The sequence below is a fragment of the Nicotiana sylvestris genome, chromosome 9 (assembly GCF_000393655.2).
Source record: "Nicotiana sylvestris chromosome 9, ASM39365v2, whole genome shotgun sequence".
NCBI classification, from domain to species: Eukaryota; Viridiplantae; Streptophyta; class Magnoliopsida; order Solanales; family Solanaceae; genus Nicotiana; species Nicotiana sylvestris.
Genome location: NC_091065.1, coordinates 69,006,761 through 69,023,115, shown reverse-complemented (window position 1 = coordinate 69,023,115; position 16,355 = coordinate 69,006,761).

The following is a 16,355-nucleotide window of genomic DNA, read 5'->3' as shown; positions in this document are numbered from 1 at the left end:
GTACGACACAGAGACCAACAGGAAGCACAAAAAATCCCGGCTCGGGTAGAACAGGAAGTTAGTCTTTATGTTATTTTTGAAATTTTGCAGGTACGACAGTTGGCTATTTCTTAGCTGCAAAGTCGACCGGGGACCCCCAACGCAGTAGCGCCGGAGACGTCTCCTTACGATGAGCTAGTACCCGAGAGATCAAGTAACGATGGGTCGGTAACCGATTCTGCCGCAGTGAGGATGCTTGGGAATCTCTTCGAAAGGATCGAATCGGGTTTGTAGAAGCTCCTACAGCAACCATCTCCCGAGGGAACGGTCCCGAAACGCGCTTCGAAGAAACCCGGATTGCCGAAACTCCCTAGGTGTGACAGGACCTCGGATCCCTACGGGCGCACCACCGCTTTTGCGTGCTCATTCAGAGGCAGCGACACCCGAGAGGATGAGTTTGAGCCCGTCTCATTGAAGAAGTTCGAAGAAACTCTTTCGAGAGAAATCATGATGCAGCACCATTGCCCGGCACATGACCTCAAAGACTCGCTTACCGTACCAGCGTGGTCCTCCACGGAAGCTTGCGCTAGAGCCATCAAAGCATTACCGAGAGGGCCCGATACACCTGAGGACGAAAGAAGGAGAAATGAAATACCGCAGGAAGTTGCACCCTGTTCCCTGATAGGACGAATGTGATCGCTCTCGGTTTCGGACAATCGGACAACACAGGCCTTCACCCAAAGCCTAAGCGAACCATGCCCAATGACTCCAGGGCATTTCGAGCGAAGCCTGATCAGGTACCCAGCCGAGGTCCGGTTGGATGCCCACACCCAGCACCAACCCCGAATCAAGGCCATGGACAACCCTCCACGAACCTCCTCGGGTTTGGTATATCCAAGCAGACTCCCGAAAAAGAAGCTGATACAAAGTAGATAGAGGTATCATCCATGCGCGGCGAATGGAAGGAACGACTTGAGATGCAACCCACCTCACAACAATAGGGATATGGCCTGAGGACAGCACCCTCGAGGAACCTCCAATGGAACCAGATTCAACAAGAACTGCTGATAGGGTAACCCCGCCCAGCCGAGTGAGATTTCAGCATTGCTATACCGAACATTGTGATCACCATAAGCAAAGCCGGGAACACCAGGCAGCTCAGACCTATTCGACCAAGACCTCTTCAAGAGAACTATGGCCCGGCACGGGAACCACAGGATGCACGGGGTCACCGGCTCAAAAGAACGACAACCATGCTATTCAAAAGAGGTCACCACCAAGTATCATCGAGGAGTCAGGCTCGAGTCCAGCTCCAAAGGAGGAAGGATATCGGGAAAAACGAAGCTGACAAGCCACAACGTATTGCCACTACATTAAAAGGGCGGCGACACCCTTCAAAGATCCTTAAAATGCAGAGAGAAAGCGCTTATCGCTGGGAAAAGACGAGTTCAGGGAATATACCCAAAGGACACCATTGCATCCAAGGAAAGGGACGCCGAGACTTCGCCTCGGCCTCGTATTCACGCGTTGGTAACCCCCTCTCTCATTTAACCTATTTCAAATAAAGCATGTGTTCGTGAGTGCAGGTGGTTTGACCAACTATACCGACGGCATCAGGCCAAAGCCAATAGTGTAGTTCGGACTAACGAACCAAATCACTCCCACACTTCGAATCTTTGGTGGATTCCGGACGCCAATCGCCACAACAATCAAGAAGGCCGCTCCCTCTATACAACTCGCTTGAGCTCGGACTGGAACGCCGAGCCTGCGAAGCATGGACGTTTTATTCGGATGACAATGGGCACACCACCGAGAGGCGATTTCGACCCCACTCCACCAAAGGGATAAAACTCCCCGACAAATGTGGGACTAAGGCACTCGACAAAAAGCTACATGCGACGAGAGGAAATCCCTCACCATATGACCCACTGCTGGCATCAACACCTCCGCCCTCAAAGGGATCAAAGAGTAAGCAGAACCACTTCTTCGGCCAAGCCTGATTGAATGCGGCGGAAGGTTGCATTAGGGCTCGCACCCCGAAATGGCAGGAACATACCAGACCTCGAAAACGTCGCCTGCACACCCCACAGTAGGGAAGGACTACTCCGCTCCTTTACTTGTTTCTTTCCTTTCACTAACCGGCATGCAAGCAGTCAACCGAGGCATTCAGAAATTCTAAACTCCACTCGGAGATCCCAGGCCTCCGCGGGACCCGCTGAGCTCTCTTTCCTCGATCGAGTTTCCAACCTAAGGGTCCCGCTAGCAAGATTGTTAGCGGGGCAACATACCCCCAAGAAAGGGATCCGACGATATCGTAGTCCTTTCTTCTACATTCGGATGACGTGCGATGACCTCCCCTTGAGGGCACCATCCCCTCGGAAGGGCCAATAAATGGCAGGCTAAGTTCCAAAACAGAATCATGTTAACGGATTAGATAATCAGAGGAGCCGCACCCATGCGGGCTGAGCTCACAACAATAGGACAATATGTATTTACAGCATATATTTACGCCAAGCAATAAAGAATACTTGTTCGGCATTTCGTATTTTGGGAAAGGTGATTTCGATGTACTCACGGCAAATGTTTATCCATCAAATGAGTCCCGATATACTCGGAGACTTAGCGTTAGCGATTCAACAACTTGCATGATCCCAGGGTCGGAACTTCGAGCTCATCAAGCCCCTGGAAGGCAACTCCGAGCTCACGAGAAGTTGTCTTCAAGCTTAAACAAACTCGATGACTCAGAGACTGCTGTTAATAGCCATACAATTGGAAAACCCGAAACTGTAAGACCCCTCGCGGGCAACCTCGATGTAACTAGATCTATTCTACAAACTATAAGACCTCAACAGGCATGACAAACTATAAGACCTCAACAGGCATGAAAATCCCGAATTTTAGGCTATACATCGCATTTGTAAGAATCATAAAGGGCATACCCTCGATGTAGATACCTAAACCATTACTAGGGATAAAAATGGCTAGGGCCAAACGCACATGACTACGATCAAAATGGCTAATACAGCCAAAATAATGCAACTCAGGGACGCCCAGCTGTTGCTAAACAATCGCAGGCCACAACTCCGAATATACTTCGGAAAGAACCGGTTAAAATAGGCTTCCCTCAACAGGCAAAAACGAGCTCCGACCATGTCGGCTGCGAATCGCAAGAGCATCGATCTACTCGACCTATGAGCTATGAACCTTACGAGGTGCTCCAAACATAGCCGATAATGACTTGAAATAGAGGTTCCTCTGGAACCGACGACGGGTCAGGCAAAAATACTATAAAAAGACCTTAACGAGCGGAAACAAAGCCTAAAAAAAGCCCACACGCAAAAACAGTGTAAGAGCCATTGTTGCCAGCTAAGTAAGACTACACGCTTCATATTGAAAGGTCTCTATGACCAAACAGCGTAAGAGCCATTGTCTCCAACTAAAAAATCTTGACAACTTGAGGATTAAAATGAGCTCGAATCGTAACCCGATTCTGAGACCGGATCCAAAATAGTTAACTATGAAAGCCTACAGGCCACATACTAAAATGTCTTAATGACCAAACGGCATAAGTGCCACTGTCGCCGACCAAAAACTCCAGGCAGTCCAAGGGTCGATTACAGCTCAGATCGCAACGGGACTCGGAGACTGGACCCAAAAATTGCAAAATGCCCAAGGGCAGGAAATAAAAACCATCATCGCCAGCCCAAACAAACGCAAAACTCGAGGGTATGTTAAGCTCGAGTCGGACCCCGACTCGGAGACTGAACCCGAAGACGGTTGAAGCATGCAAGCCTAAGGGCAAATCCGGGATCAAATCGACCCAGTGGAAACCCCATCAAGAAGAAATACAAAAGATACAAGTTGCGAGGATTCCTCTCTTATTACTACATATTGATGACTAGGAGCAATCTCGGCCTGCGTCGTATAAGGAAAGCTATATATACACAACAAAGAAGGCAGGGAATATTCGTTCCCCTTTTTTCCGGCAGTTACGGCCCAGCAGTCTCCTCCTCATCATCCTCATCATCGGATATTAGGAACTTGACATCGAACTCCTCTCCTTTGGCTTGTCCGATCTCCTCCGAAAGATCAAAGCCTCTGGCATGAATCTCCTCGAGGGTCTTCCTCTGGGATCTGCACCTCACATACTCCCTGCTACTGTTTGCACGATCGAGGGCCTTCTCCAGCCCAGCCTTAGCGGCAACGGCACTCCTTGAATGAGCCGCCATTTTTTGCTCCCCCCTGGTATTATTCATTACGACCTTGGCCCGGATGTTCACCACCTCAGTTTTTGCCCTTGATAGATCGGATGAGAGTCTCGTGATCATCTTTGCTCGAGTGGAATCATTCGCATGAGAGGCCTAAATTTGCACCTCAAGAATGGATGTCACGGCCTGAGCCCTCTCTTTGGTCTCAGAATGGGCACTAAAATGCGCTTGCAGCTTAGTGAATTCACATTTGGCTTTGCCGACCTCGCCCCAGAGTTGTTCCAACTCATCCGCTTTATCCTTCAACTGAAACGGCAACGCGTCAAAGACAGCAGGACAAAAAGGGGAATACAAGCCAGAGCGGAATGCAGGTTACCTATTTCTCCAAGAGGTCCTCCCAGGCACAGCTTCGGTCCGCCCCACGCCGTAAAGAAACAAGCTCATTTTCCTTTGCTGCACAGAGAAGTTTGAGGGATTTTACCCTTTCTCGAACCTCACGCAACGGGGCCTCGCAACGAAGCAGCACAACTTTGAGCCTATCAAAAGCTTGAGGAATGAAAGCCGGGTGAGTAAAGGGAAGAGAAAGGAGCATGGGGCTAGAACATCCCTACCACTGCCGAAAATTTACCGCAAGGCCAAGACGATAAGCCTCGCCAAGGCCGAAGCAATGTCCGATGATGCATCAATCTTGGAAGCTTGCCGGCTGACCGAATCGCTTCCTCTCAACTGCTGCGGAGAAGGCACCTCACCGCAAGCCTTCTCACACCACGGAACATCTTTCCTTTTTCCATCGCTCCTTGATCCCTGGGCCAATAATCTCTCCTTCTCCTTTGGGGAATCCAATCTCGCCTTGAATGAACTCTCGGCACCTGCGACAAAGGAATAAGGCTAATCAGCAAAAAGGAAGTTATCCCTAAAAGGGGGAGGAACGCTGGGCACCTCCCATAATGTTTCGCCTCTCATCTCCATTTTGAAAGATCTCGCCACCAGCGCCAATCGTGAGCCTAGCAAGCTGCCAGTCTACGAGACCATTCGGCTAAATCAGGAACCTCACCGAGTAACCAATGAGTTGTTGTATATAAAGGATAAAAGGTGGAACACAGGAAGGAATCCCTTTTGTATTAGGATCAGGTGTCGAAGCAGCGGCCATGGCCACAACGGAATAAGGAGAAGAAGAGGAGGATCCAGGCAAAAACTCCCTGAAGCAAAAAAGTGGAGGGACTTGCACAAAGCGCCAGGCTCTACAGAGGATATAGGCTTATCAACAACTGCAAAATTGCTGCTTGAAGGGCGGATAGATAAATATATAGGGGCCAGGCAACAACTGCTCAATTGCCCAAGAAGGCAATTAATTCTAGCCGCATTAACGTTACATTCTCCTTAAGGAGTGCACCAACAAAATCATCTCAAGCTCCCACATAACTCATAAAATCAAGGGACCTCGAGAGACCCCTGACGTTGCAAGTATCAGTTCGGAGGAGCCATCGACTCAACCTCGGGACATGGCTAGTCTCGGGGCCCCCGGTCCGTCCTACGAAAAGGCTCCAAAAGGTCGACACTCGATGCTCGGAAGCAAAAAAAAGGGGGGAGGAGAGAGGGAAAGCAGCAAGAAGGACTAGTAGTATAAAAGCTCCTTTCGTGCATTGACAAAAAGGAAAAACACCTTTTTACACTATACATCTCCCAGGAGGGAGAACACATGAGACCAAAAAAAAATAAGGCATACAAAAAGGGCTCGGAGACTACTCCTCGCCACTATCATTTTCACCCCCGTCGGGGACAATCAAAAGCGCCAGTCTTCCCTCCGTCACACGAGCATCCTCTAGGTCGGCAGATAGCTCGAAGCCTCTGGCCTCGAGTTCTTCCAGGACCTCCCTCTTCGCCTTCACCTTGGCATGCTCGACAACTCGTGCCATTTTTTGCCCATCCGCCAGGGATATGTCACGAACCATTGCATGCACTGTAGCCACATCCTCCTTATAAGTGGCAGTATCTCGCTCGGCCTCAGGCTTAATCGCTGCCAAAGTAGCAATCTCCCTGCGAGTGTCTGAGAGAAGGCCTCGGGATGTCGCCAATTCCACGGTCACAGTCTCGCTCCGCTCCTTCAGCCCGGAGACCTCCCCTTCCAACCGACTAATCCACGAGCTGCTCTGCTCGACCTACAACGAAAGGCAAGACGGTGAATATGTGAATATAGAACATGTGTGGATACAGAGTAAAAGGGTAGGTGTAAGCAAGGCAAAATACCTGAGCAACAAGAGCGGCCTTCTCCCGAAGAACCGCCTCCAAAGAGGTCCGAAGCTCCCCCTACTCTTTATCTCCCCAGGCGCCACGAGCCTCCGAGTCTTGAAGTTTCAAAGAAATGTTATTACGCTCCTTCTCATGGCAAGAAAGTTCCCCATGAAGCCGAAGGATGGCATGATCATACATCTCTTTACACTGCGGCAGGATGAGAAAGTTAAGAGAGATGACGAATAATGCCCGGGAACGAAAAGAAAAACGCAAGGAAAAATTATCACCTGCTACAGGGACTTCTCCACCTCTTTAACTGCGCCAAAAACGTCAAGATCAGCTCCGTCGATTACGCCATCAAAAATGTTGGCAACGAAGCCTCCCCCTCTAAAAGGAGTAACAACCTTGGCGCCAGTCATCCCTTCGGTATCCCTCAGCTCTCTTGATGAGACTGGGAAGTTCTGAATAAGATCATTCGGGTCACCAATTTCTCAGAATAGCAGCCCATGTTCTTGGAAAGTCCCGAACCCCGACCCATCAGGACCAACGATCCTTCTAGCAAAAGCCACATCAAATCCGGCCGCACGATTCGAAGTTACATCAACGTTCTCTTCGAGGACCCCCGACTCCTTAGCCCTGCCGGACCCAGCCGTCCCAGACTCAGCAGCCTCCGACTCAGGCACTTGTAAATCTCTCACGCTGGACCTCGTCCTCCTCCTCAACGAACTTCTATCCTCGTCCTCCCACTCAACATCAGGGTTCAACTCAGATGTTAGGGAAGCAGTTTCATCAGGACAAGTAGTGGCCGCCCTGTCTTTCCTTTTCTTTTTCATATCAGGCCCCAAGGCCTCCGCTTCACCATCGGGGGGTGGCCTCATCTGCATATTCTCTCCAAGGCTTGCCCAACATAGCAAACGTGATACACTGTTGCTTAGAGATTAGAAGGAAACACAAAAGGTGGAACACGAGCGGTGAAGAAACCTCCCGTGATTCTTAGCCACCCAACGCTCCTTAGCCATGACAGTCCAAGATCGGAGACAATACGGGAACCTTTCATCCAAACGACTGATCCATCCTGCCAAATCTAGGACCGCCTCAGGATGCTAAGCAGCGGCTGGAGAGAGCACAAAAGGGTTATCGTGACAAATAAAAGAATAATTGAGAAGTGGCTAAGGGGAAGTTCACTTATGTCGATCATTCCATCACTCTGGAAAGGGAATCCTCCGGACCAGGATGATATCCGAGGTCCTCAATCGAATGAACCTGCTTATCCATCCCCGGTCCTTCCCCTCATCAACACTTGTAAAGAATGATTTTTTGGACCGATGTCGATGCGTGATTAATCCTCGATACAGACGAGGGCGGTACAATCTGATCAAATGGCTGAGGGATAAAACCTCACATGTAACCCCTTCGGTGAAGTGCCTGAGCATCAACACGATCCTCCAAAAGGACGGGTAGATCTGATCGAGGGTCACCCGATATTGAGCGCATAAGTCAAGGATAACCGGATCAATATCCAAAGGAGGAGATTCGACAGATTTATCAGGATCCAAGGTGAATGGGTAAGTATATATGTAAAGAAAGCCTTTCTTGAAGCCGATAATGTTGTCGCTGGGGTCAGGAATTTCTACCTTCACTGCCTTGCTCCATCGGCAGTCCTCCTTCACTTTGTCAGCATTGGTCACGATGCTAACATATCGAGATACGTGCTCGCATCGACCCGATGCAAACAAGGGAGTCTCGATGTTGAAATCATTTGACATGTCAATATCGGGAGGGGTCCATTGCTCTAAAGTAGGAACCGATTTATTTTCCCCCTCAGACAATCGGGACGATGACACAGTATCATTCCGTCGAGGGACCGTCCTAGAAGTCCTGGACATGAAAAATGGTAAAACCTTTCCGTAAAGAGAAGAAAAGATGTAGAGGTATCAAATAGCGAAAATTCTGGTTTACGATCCTGAAGGAAGGGTAAAGATGCGGAGTATCTAGCAATCATAGATTTTATAGGAACCGCTGGGGAAGCAGAGGAGACGAACCTACGGCAGTTCATGGGTTTCTCGACTACCGCATTTGACGGTGGCCCTACATAGTTCCCTGGGACATGGAATTTAATGCTCTTATATGGTTGACATCATGACAATAATGGCCTCGAGACGACGATTCAACATCATTTCCTACCATTTCATTCTAGGAAACGCGGAGACTATCTTGGTCTGGTGAAATCAGGGGAATCCATCTCCCTCCATTAAGGTATATTAGGAATGTCGTGACAGCACCTCGAGGCTGTGAGATCATGATCGAGCACCCTATGTCGAGGATCATTCGCGGCCCTGCAGTGGCTCCGATGTTAAGGGATCTATCTGCGGCCCAGCAAAAGTTACGAAGACAGGGGACTCCCGAGGCAAGCAGCTAGAATTAATAGGCTCTAGTGTCTTGTCTAGCCGTCCCATCCCCATGTCTTTACATTTAATGCACTCTGTACTGTACCGTGTTCCCTCGCTTATATAAGAGGAACCTATACCATCTTGTAAAGGGCTGATGTTGCTCCATTTCTCCACAACTGCAATAATATCTCTCTCTCTCTTTTCTTCTAAGTGGTTCATTCTCACTGGCCCGAGATTGCTTTGGCATTTATCATTCTTTTATCTGTTCTTCACCACTTTGCTTAATATTGGTAACATAGGGCCTTGCTCGATCATAACTCCACCTGTTATCCCATTCCCGACTGCCCTCGGTAGCTCGAGCTTGGCTCGAACCTTGGCCCCGAGGTCTTCATCGACCATCTCTGCAACCAGGAAACATGCCCCTTTGGTTTGATTACTGCCCCGTCTTAGCTCGCATTTTATCATTATACTTCACGTTCTTAGCATTAACTGCTTTAACAACTAGCTCAGGAATAAATCACGTATTTTTCGAATCCCATTTACAAATTTAATTGTTGTTACCATTTTCACGGTAAATAATTTTGAACGTTTCCTGCAAATGAGTTAAATGGTCCTCTGCACGTAGGGGCTCGTCCTTTATGAATGCATGCTTCACCTCGGACTGGGGCTTCCTTTTTCGTTTGACCGGTTTGAACCTAGGGTCGAGGCTTAGCCGATGTATTGTTATTTCTGGTGGAATCCCTATCATTTCTAAATGGGACCAATCAAAGTAATCCATATTATCAATAACAAATTGAATAAGGTTTTTCCTGAGTTAGGGGGTTATCCCGTTCCCAGGTATACCTTTCTTTCGGGCATGTATTCGATCAGTATGACCTGCTCCAATTCCTCGACCGTTAACTTGGTTGCATTGGACTCTTTGAGAACAACGAAATCTAGAGGAGTAAGGAAATCCTCTTCTTTATCTTCGATTACCTATTCCTCCAGCTCGATCGGGACTGGGATCGGTGATTTCTATTTGGCCGCCTGCTTACCTTTGGTGTTCGACTTTTTTGAGGTCGAAGGCTCTGGTATCAACGTCACTTCATTGACTGAAAACATCTCCTTTGCAGCGTGTTGCTCTCCATACACCGTTTTCACTCCATCCTCTGTTGGGAACTTCATCATCTGATGAAGAGTTGAAGGTACTGCCCTCATGTTGTGTATCCATGGTCTCCCAATGAGTGCATTATACCTCATGTCGCCTTCGGTGACATAGAATTTTGTACCCTATATGGTCCAGACTACGTTTACTGGTAGGATTATCTCCCCCTTTGTTGTTTCGCTTGACATGTTGAAGCCATTTACGACCCTGGATGCAGGTATAATCTAATCCCGTAGGCCGAGCTATTCTACGACCCTCGATATAATTATGTTTGCTGAGCTACCTTGATCAACTAGAATATGTTTAACTATCTAACAACATCAAGACCAATATGGTCGGGAAAGTCACAAGAATACATAAGGAAGAATAAGGAGGGAGAAAAGCAGGGTCGCGATCACCAGGCAACTACCTTGCTAACTCTAATGAACCTGCCACCGAGCTCAGAAATACCTGAATCTGCACACAAGGTGTAGGGAGTAATGTGAGTACGCCAACTCAGTAAGTAATAAAAGTAAATGAAGACTGAGTAGTAAGAAATCACGTAAACCACTTAATAGCACCACAGTGGGTACCACATGTTTCCAAAACAGGATACAAATCTAATCATCTCGTTCAACTCCCATTTCGGGGAAGATCCTTTGAAAAATGTCTTTCTAATAGTTTCAGTAGAAGTTCAATGAAATTTATAGTGAAAGTGATGAAAATCATAATCGGACCCTCGGCCAAAACATAGTTCGTATACAGCCCCTCGGGCAAACAAAAATTCATAACCATCTCGTAACTTAGAAATCTTAGTGGAAGTAACAAAACCAAATCAGTGACTAAATTCCGAACACCTTGTAAAAACTTCAGTTTAAAGGAAAATTGTTTAAAAAAATTCGTTTAACATTTTCAATAAAGGCTCGGTCTAAAGATGAGTGAAAACAGTAATTAAATCAACATATTCAATAGAAACTCACTTTAAGGAGGAGTGAAACTAGTAAGTTCATAAACAGGCCCCTCAGGTAAAGCATCACTCGTATACATATACATATAGCCCCTCGGGTAAGCCTCTCAGTCACTCAAGACTCAACTCTTATCAATAAACTCTCACACTCAGCACTCACGCACAATAGGTACCATATAATAACTGTTGCGACGTGCAGGCCGATCCATATATCATAGTGGCGTGCAGCCCAATCCATATATATAGTCGACTGCGCTCACTGAGGGTGTGCAGACTCCGAAAGGGCTCCTACAACCCAAGCGCTATATCACTGCGGCGTGCAGCCCAATCCAACATATCATTGTGGTGTGCAACCCGATCCATACACACACACACACATATATACATACATATATATATATATATTGCTACGGCATGCAGCCCGATCCATAAATATATATAATCCTCATAGCCAGGCCCTCGGCCTCTCTCAGCCATTAACCTCACAATCAGACCCTCGGTCTATCTCAGCCAACAACCTCACAATCCACTCGGACTATCAGTAAAACATGGCATTCAACTCAAAATATCATTTATAGTATCGAAATTTAGTAAATAAGGCTGACTTAAGAAATCAATAAAACACAACATGACTGAATACAATTATTAAGTCAAAACAGTGAGGAACAGTAGTTAAAAAAAAGCCCCATAAGGGTCTAAAACAGTTGGCACGAGGCCCAAATATGGCATTCCACCCAAAAACATAGCAATACTTTTCGAAACACAATGATTTCAAATATTTTTCAATCAAATACGCGACTTAACAGTCATACGGGACAGACCCACTCATAATCCCCAATGGTGCACAACTCCACGCCCGTCATCTAGCGTGTGTGTCACCTTAAAGTAGCACAACGATGTGAAATTCGGGGTTTCATACCCTCAAGACAGCATTTACAATCATTACTTACCTCAATCCGGTCCAAACTCTAGCTCGCGATGCCTGTGCCCCTTGAATTGGCCTCCAATTGCTCCAAATCTAACCAAAATCAGATTCATACCATTAAAATATGCTAAGGAAACAAAGCCCACTCGAAAACAACCAATTTATACCAAAAATCCCGAAATTGGCCAAACCCGGCCACCGGGCCCGTGTCTCGAAATCCGATAAAAATCACATCAATAGAATCCTTACATCTCAACCCATAAAAAATTCATCAAAATCCGACTATAATTGCCCATTCATATCCCCAAAAGAATTCTCAAACTTTTTCTCCATTTTTCCCCAATTTCCACTCTAATTTCTCAAATTAAATGATGAAATTCAAGACTAAATCATGGAATTAAACCAAATATGAGTGAAGAATACTTACCCCAATTGCTCCACTGAAAATCTCCTCAAGTTTCACCTCTTCCCGAGCTCTCCAATGGCTTTTTATGATATTGGACTTAAACCCTCGTTTTTAAAATATAAACTGACTGCCCAGGTTTAACCCTTCGCGAATGCTATAGATCCCTTGCATTCGTGAAGGACAATTGTCTCAGATAACAGTCTTCGTGAACATGAACCCTTCCGCGAACGCGATGAACAATCCTTCTGCAACATAAAACCAACAAAAATCTGCTAACACTCAAAACCAAGGATTGGTCCGATAACCACCTGAAACTTACCTGAGGCCCTCGGACCTCAATAAAATATGCAAACACATCCCATAACATCGTTCAAACTTGTTCCAACCTTCGGAACACTCAAAATAACATCAAAACACCAAATCATCATCTAATTCAAGCCTAAGAATTTCAAAAACTTCCAAATTTTGCTTTCGATCAAAAAGTCTATAAAACCTCGTCCAAATGACCTGAAACTTTGTTTGAAAGTTGACGTGTGTGCAAAATTTCAGGTCATTCGGACTAGGTTTGATAGACTTTTTGATCGAAAGTGTATTTTGAGAGTTTTTGAAATTCTTAGGGTTGAATCTGATGCTAATTGATTGATTCGATGTTGTTTGAGGTGTTTTGGAGTTTTGTATAAGTTCGGATAGTAGTATATGACTTGTCCGTGCTTTTGGTTGAGGTCCCGGGGGCCTCGGGATGATTTTGGATGGTTAACGGGAAGTTGGAAACTTGGAGTTTGCAGCTGAAGTTCTTTCGCTGCTGTCATAACCGCATCTGCAGTTGGGAGGCCGCATATGCGACTCCCGTAGATGCGGAATTTAGCCGCAAAAGCGGCCAGCTAAGTAAAAGCAAGGAGTCGCAGGTGTGGAAGGGTTCATGCACATGCGTGACCGCAGATGCGGTGAGTAGGTTGCAGGTGCGGATTTCTGGAACTTCAATGAGTTTCACAGGTACTGTCATTTTTCCGCAGGAGCAGGATCGCAGGTGCAGTCCCTTGACCGCAGAAGCAGAATTTGCTGGACAGAAAATAGGGATTTCGAGGGTTTAGTTTCAAAACTTGGATAAATCAAATTGGAGCTCGGGACAGGGCGATTTTGGGAGGAAGATGAAGAGGAAATCATTGGGTAACAATTCTTTATCCCTTTCTAGTTGTATTCCATTAATCTATTTCTAGTTTTGTCATTTAATTACGGATTGGAGGAAGGAATTGGAGAAAAATTGGAAGAAAGTTCTTAGACTTAGAATTCAAATTTTGATTGGGAATTTGACCTCAAATTTGGATAATTTTGGTATGCATGTACTCGTGAGAGTATGAGAATTCTGAAAATATAAATTTTACCCGATTCCGAGACGTGGGCCCGAGGGGCGTTTTGGTTATTTTACCTAATTTCGCGGATTAGCTAAGGATTTATTTGTAGAATCAATTACTTGAAGTATTTTTTTTTTACATTATGCAATTGATTTGAATAGATTTGGGCCATTTGGAGTCGAGTACTCGTGGCAAGAGCGTGGTTTAGGGTTGATTTTGAGCTGGTTCGAGGTAAGTGGCTTGCCTAACCTTGTGTGGGGGACATTCCCCTTAGGATTGGTATTGTGATAATTTAAATTCCTTGTACGTGAGGTGACGAGTACGTACTTGTGCTAATTGTTGAAAATCCTATTTTTACTAAAGTAGAATTAATTGTGTTTTTCCTTTCCTGCTTACGTTACTTGAAATTTAAGCCTGTTGCTAGCTTAGAGAATCATGATTAATTGACCTAACTACTTTATTTATTTAAACTGCCTTATTTGAATTATGTGAAGCATGCTAGGTTAGAATTACCTGTTTTACCTTGGTGTGAAGATGAGTTTAATTGAATATTCTTTGTGTTATTGCTGTGTACTTTACTTTGGGACTACGGGACGGCATCCTAGGAGATCCCTTGTACGTAATTGATTTGAACTGAAGTGCGCGATACCTAGAGATCCCCAACACGTATATTAAGGATACCAAGAGATCTTCGGGATACCAAGAGATCCCTAGCATACATTGAGTATACCGAGAGATCCTCGGGATACCAAGAGATCCCTAGAATACATTGAGGATACCAAGAGATCCCTAGCATACATTGAGGATACCGAGAGATCCTCGGGATACCGAGAGATCCCTAGCATACGTTGAGGATACCAAGATATCTCTAGCATACATTGAGGATACCAAGAGATCCATAGCATATATTGAGGGTACTAAGAGATCCTCGGGATACTGAGAGATCCCCGGTTATTATCTTTGTGAAGAGTGGTATTTCCTTGTGATTGTTTTTGTCTCTGTTTTAGTTGTTGTTATCCTTATTATCTTGTATTAATTCTTACTTTTAATTTTCAACTGTATTGCTTATCTTATTCTGTTATACTTGATATTTCATTTAATCTTAGTAGGGCCCTGACCTTCCTCGTCACTACCCGACCGAGGTTAGGCTTGGCACTTACTGAGTACCGCTGTGGTGTACTCATGCCCTTTCTGCGCATGTTTTTTCTGTGCAGATCCAGGTACTTCGACTCAGTCCTATCACCCTTGAGGAAAGGCGCTTGTAGAGACTCCGAGGTATATTTGCCACGTTCACAGATCGAAGAGTCCCTTTCTACTCCCCCTTTTGTATTAGCACTTCTGTACTTTTGTTTCGTTGTTAGATATTCTGGAGTTAGATACTTGTAGACAATTTAAAGGCTTGTGATCATGAGATTTCGGGTTTTAGGAAATGTTATTAGTTTTCTAGAGTTGATATTGTGTATGCCAAGTGGCACTTTAAAATACTTTTTTATTTCACTATTTCGGTTTTTAATTATTTCTTCTGCAAGTTGGTTTCTTTTCCGCATTGTTAGGCTTGCCTATTCATAAAGACTAGGTATCATCACGATAGTTCACGGAGGGTGAACCGGGGTCGTGACAAGTTGGTATCAGAGCTATAGGTTCATAGGAGTCATGAATCACAAGCCGGTTTATTAGAGTCTCACGGATCGGTACGAAGATGTCTGTACTTATCTATGGGAGGCTATGTAACCATTAGGAAAATTTCACTTCATTTGATTTCCCTGTCGTGTGAGATTTTTGACATCACAATCCTATACCTCTGTCTTTCATTCTCTCAAAGATGGTGAGGACACATGCTATCAGATATGATTAGATACTCGCGCCCCCTGCAAGAGCTGTCAGAGGTCAGGGTCGGGGTAGAGGCCAAGGACGTGCACGCGGTGCAGCCAGAGTACCCGCGCGAGCTGCCACCGAGGAGCCACTAGTAGTTCCAGCCAAAGCCCAGGCATAGGATACTCCTACTGCTACTACTACTCTAATACTTCAGGAGACATTAGCACAGTTCCTGAGCATGTTTGGTACATTAGTTCATGCGGGGTTGATTCAGGTTGTACCAACTACTTCACAGATCAGGGAAGGGACCCAGACTTCTGCCGCCCCCGCTCCAGAGCAGCGAGCTCACAATGGTCAGGTTTCAGGTTCCATGGCGACACATCATGTGGCCCCATTTTATTAGTTGGTAAGAATCACTCGCCGAGTATAGGACAGGTGGGTCCAAGAGAGAGGGGACAGACGAGGTCAGGAGAGAGAGTATAGGGAGGTTAGGAGATCTCGTAGACTGGAGAAATCCACTGGTCCTTATTTTGGAGGCATAGTACGACATTGTAGAGGTTTCGTGGGTCAGCCAGTTCAGTTTGCATTTCAGGCATCACATAGTGCTTCAGGTGTTCAGGGGTCTCAAAGTACCTGTACCGCACAGTTTCCATTGCTACATCCTCCCAGAGCTTGTTTTGAGTTTGGTGACACACGCCATGTGGTAAGGTATTGCCCTAGACTTGGGAAGAGTGCACCTCTATAGACTCCTCAGCTACAGCGCGCTCCGCAGAGTTCTTAGGTATTGATCACAGCACCAATTGCTAACCCACCTGCTCAGCCAGCTAGAGGGGGAGGCTAGGCCAGATATTATGCCCTTCCTGCCCGTACCGAGGCTATTGCCTCCTATTCTGTCATCACATGTATTGTACTGGTTTGTCACAGAGATGCATCGGTTCTATTCGATCCAAGCTCCACT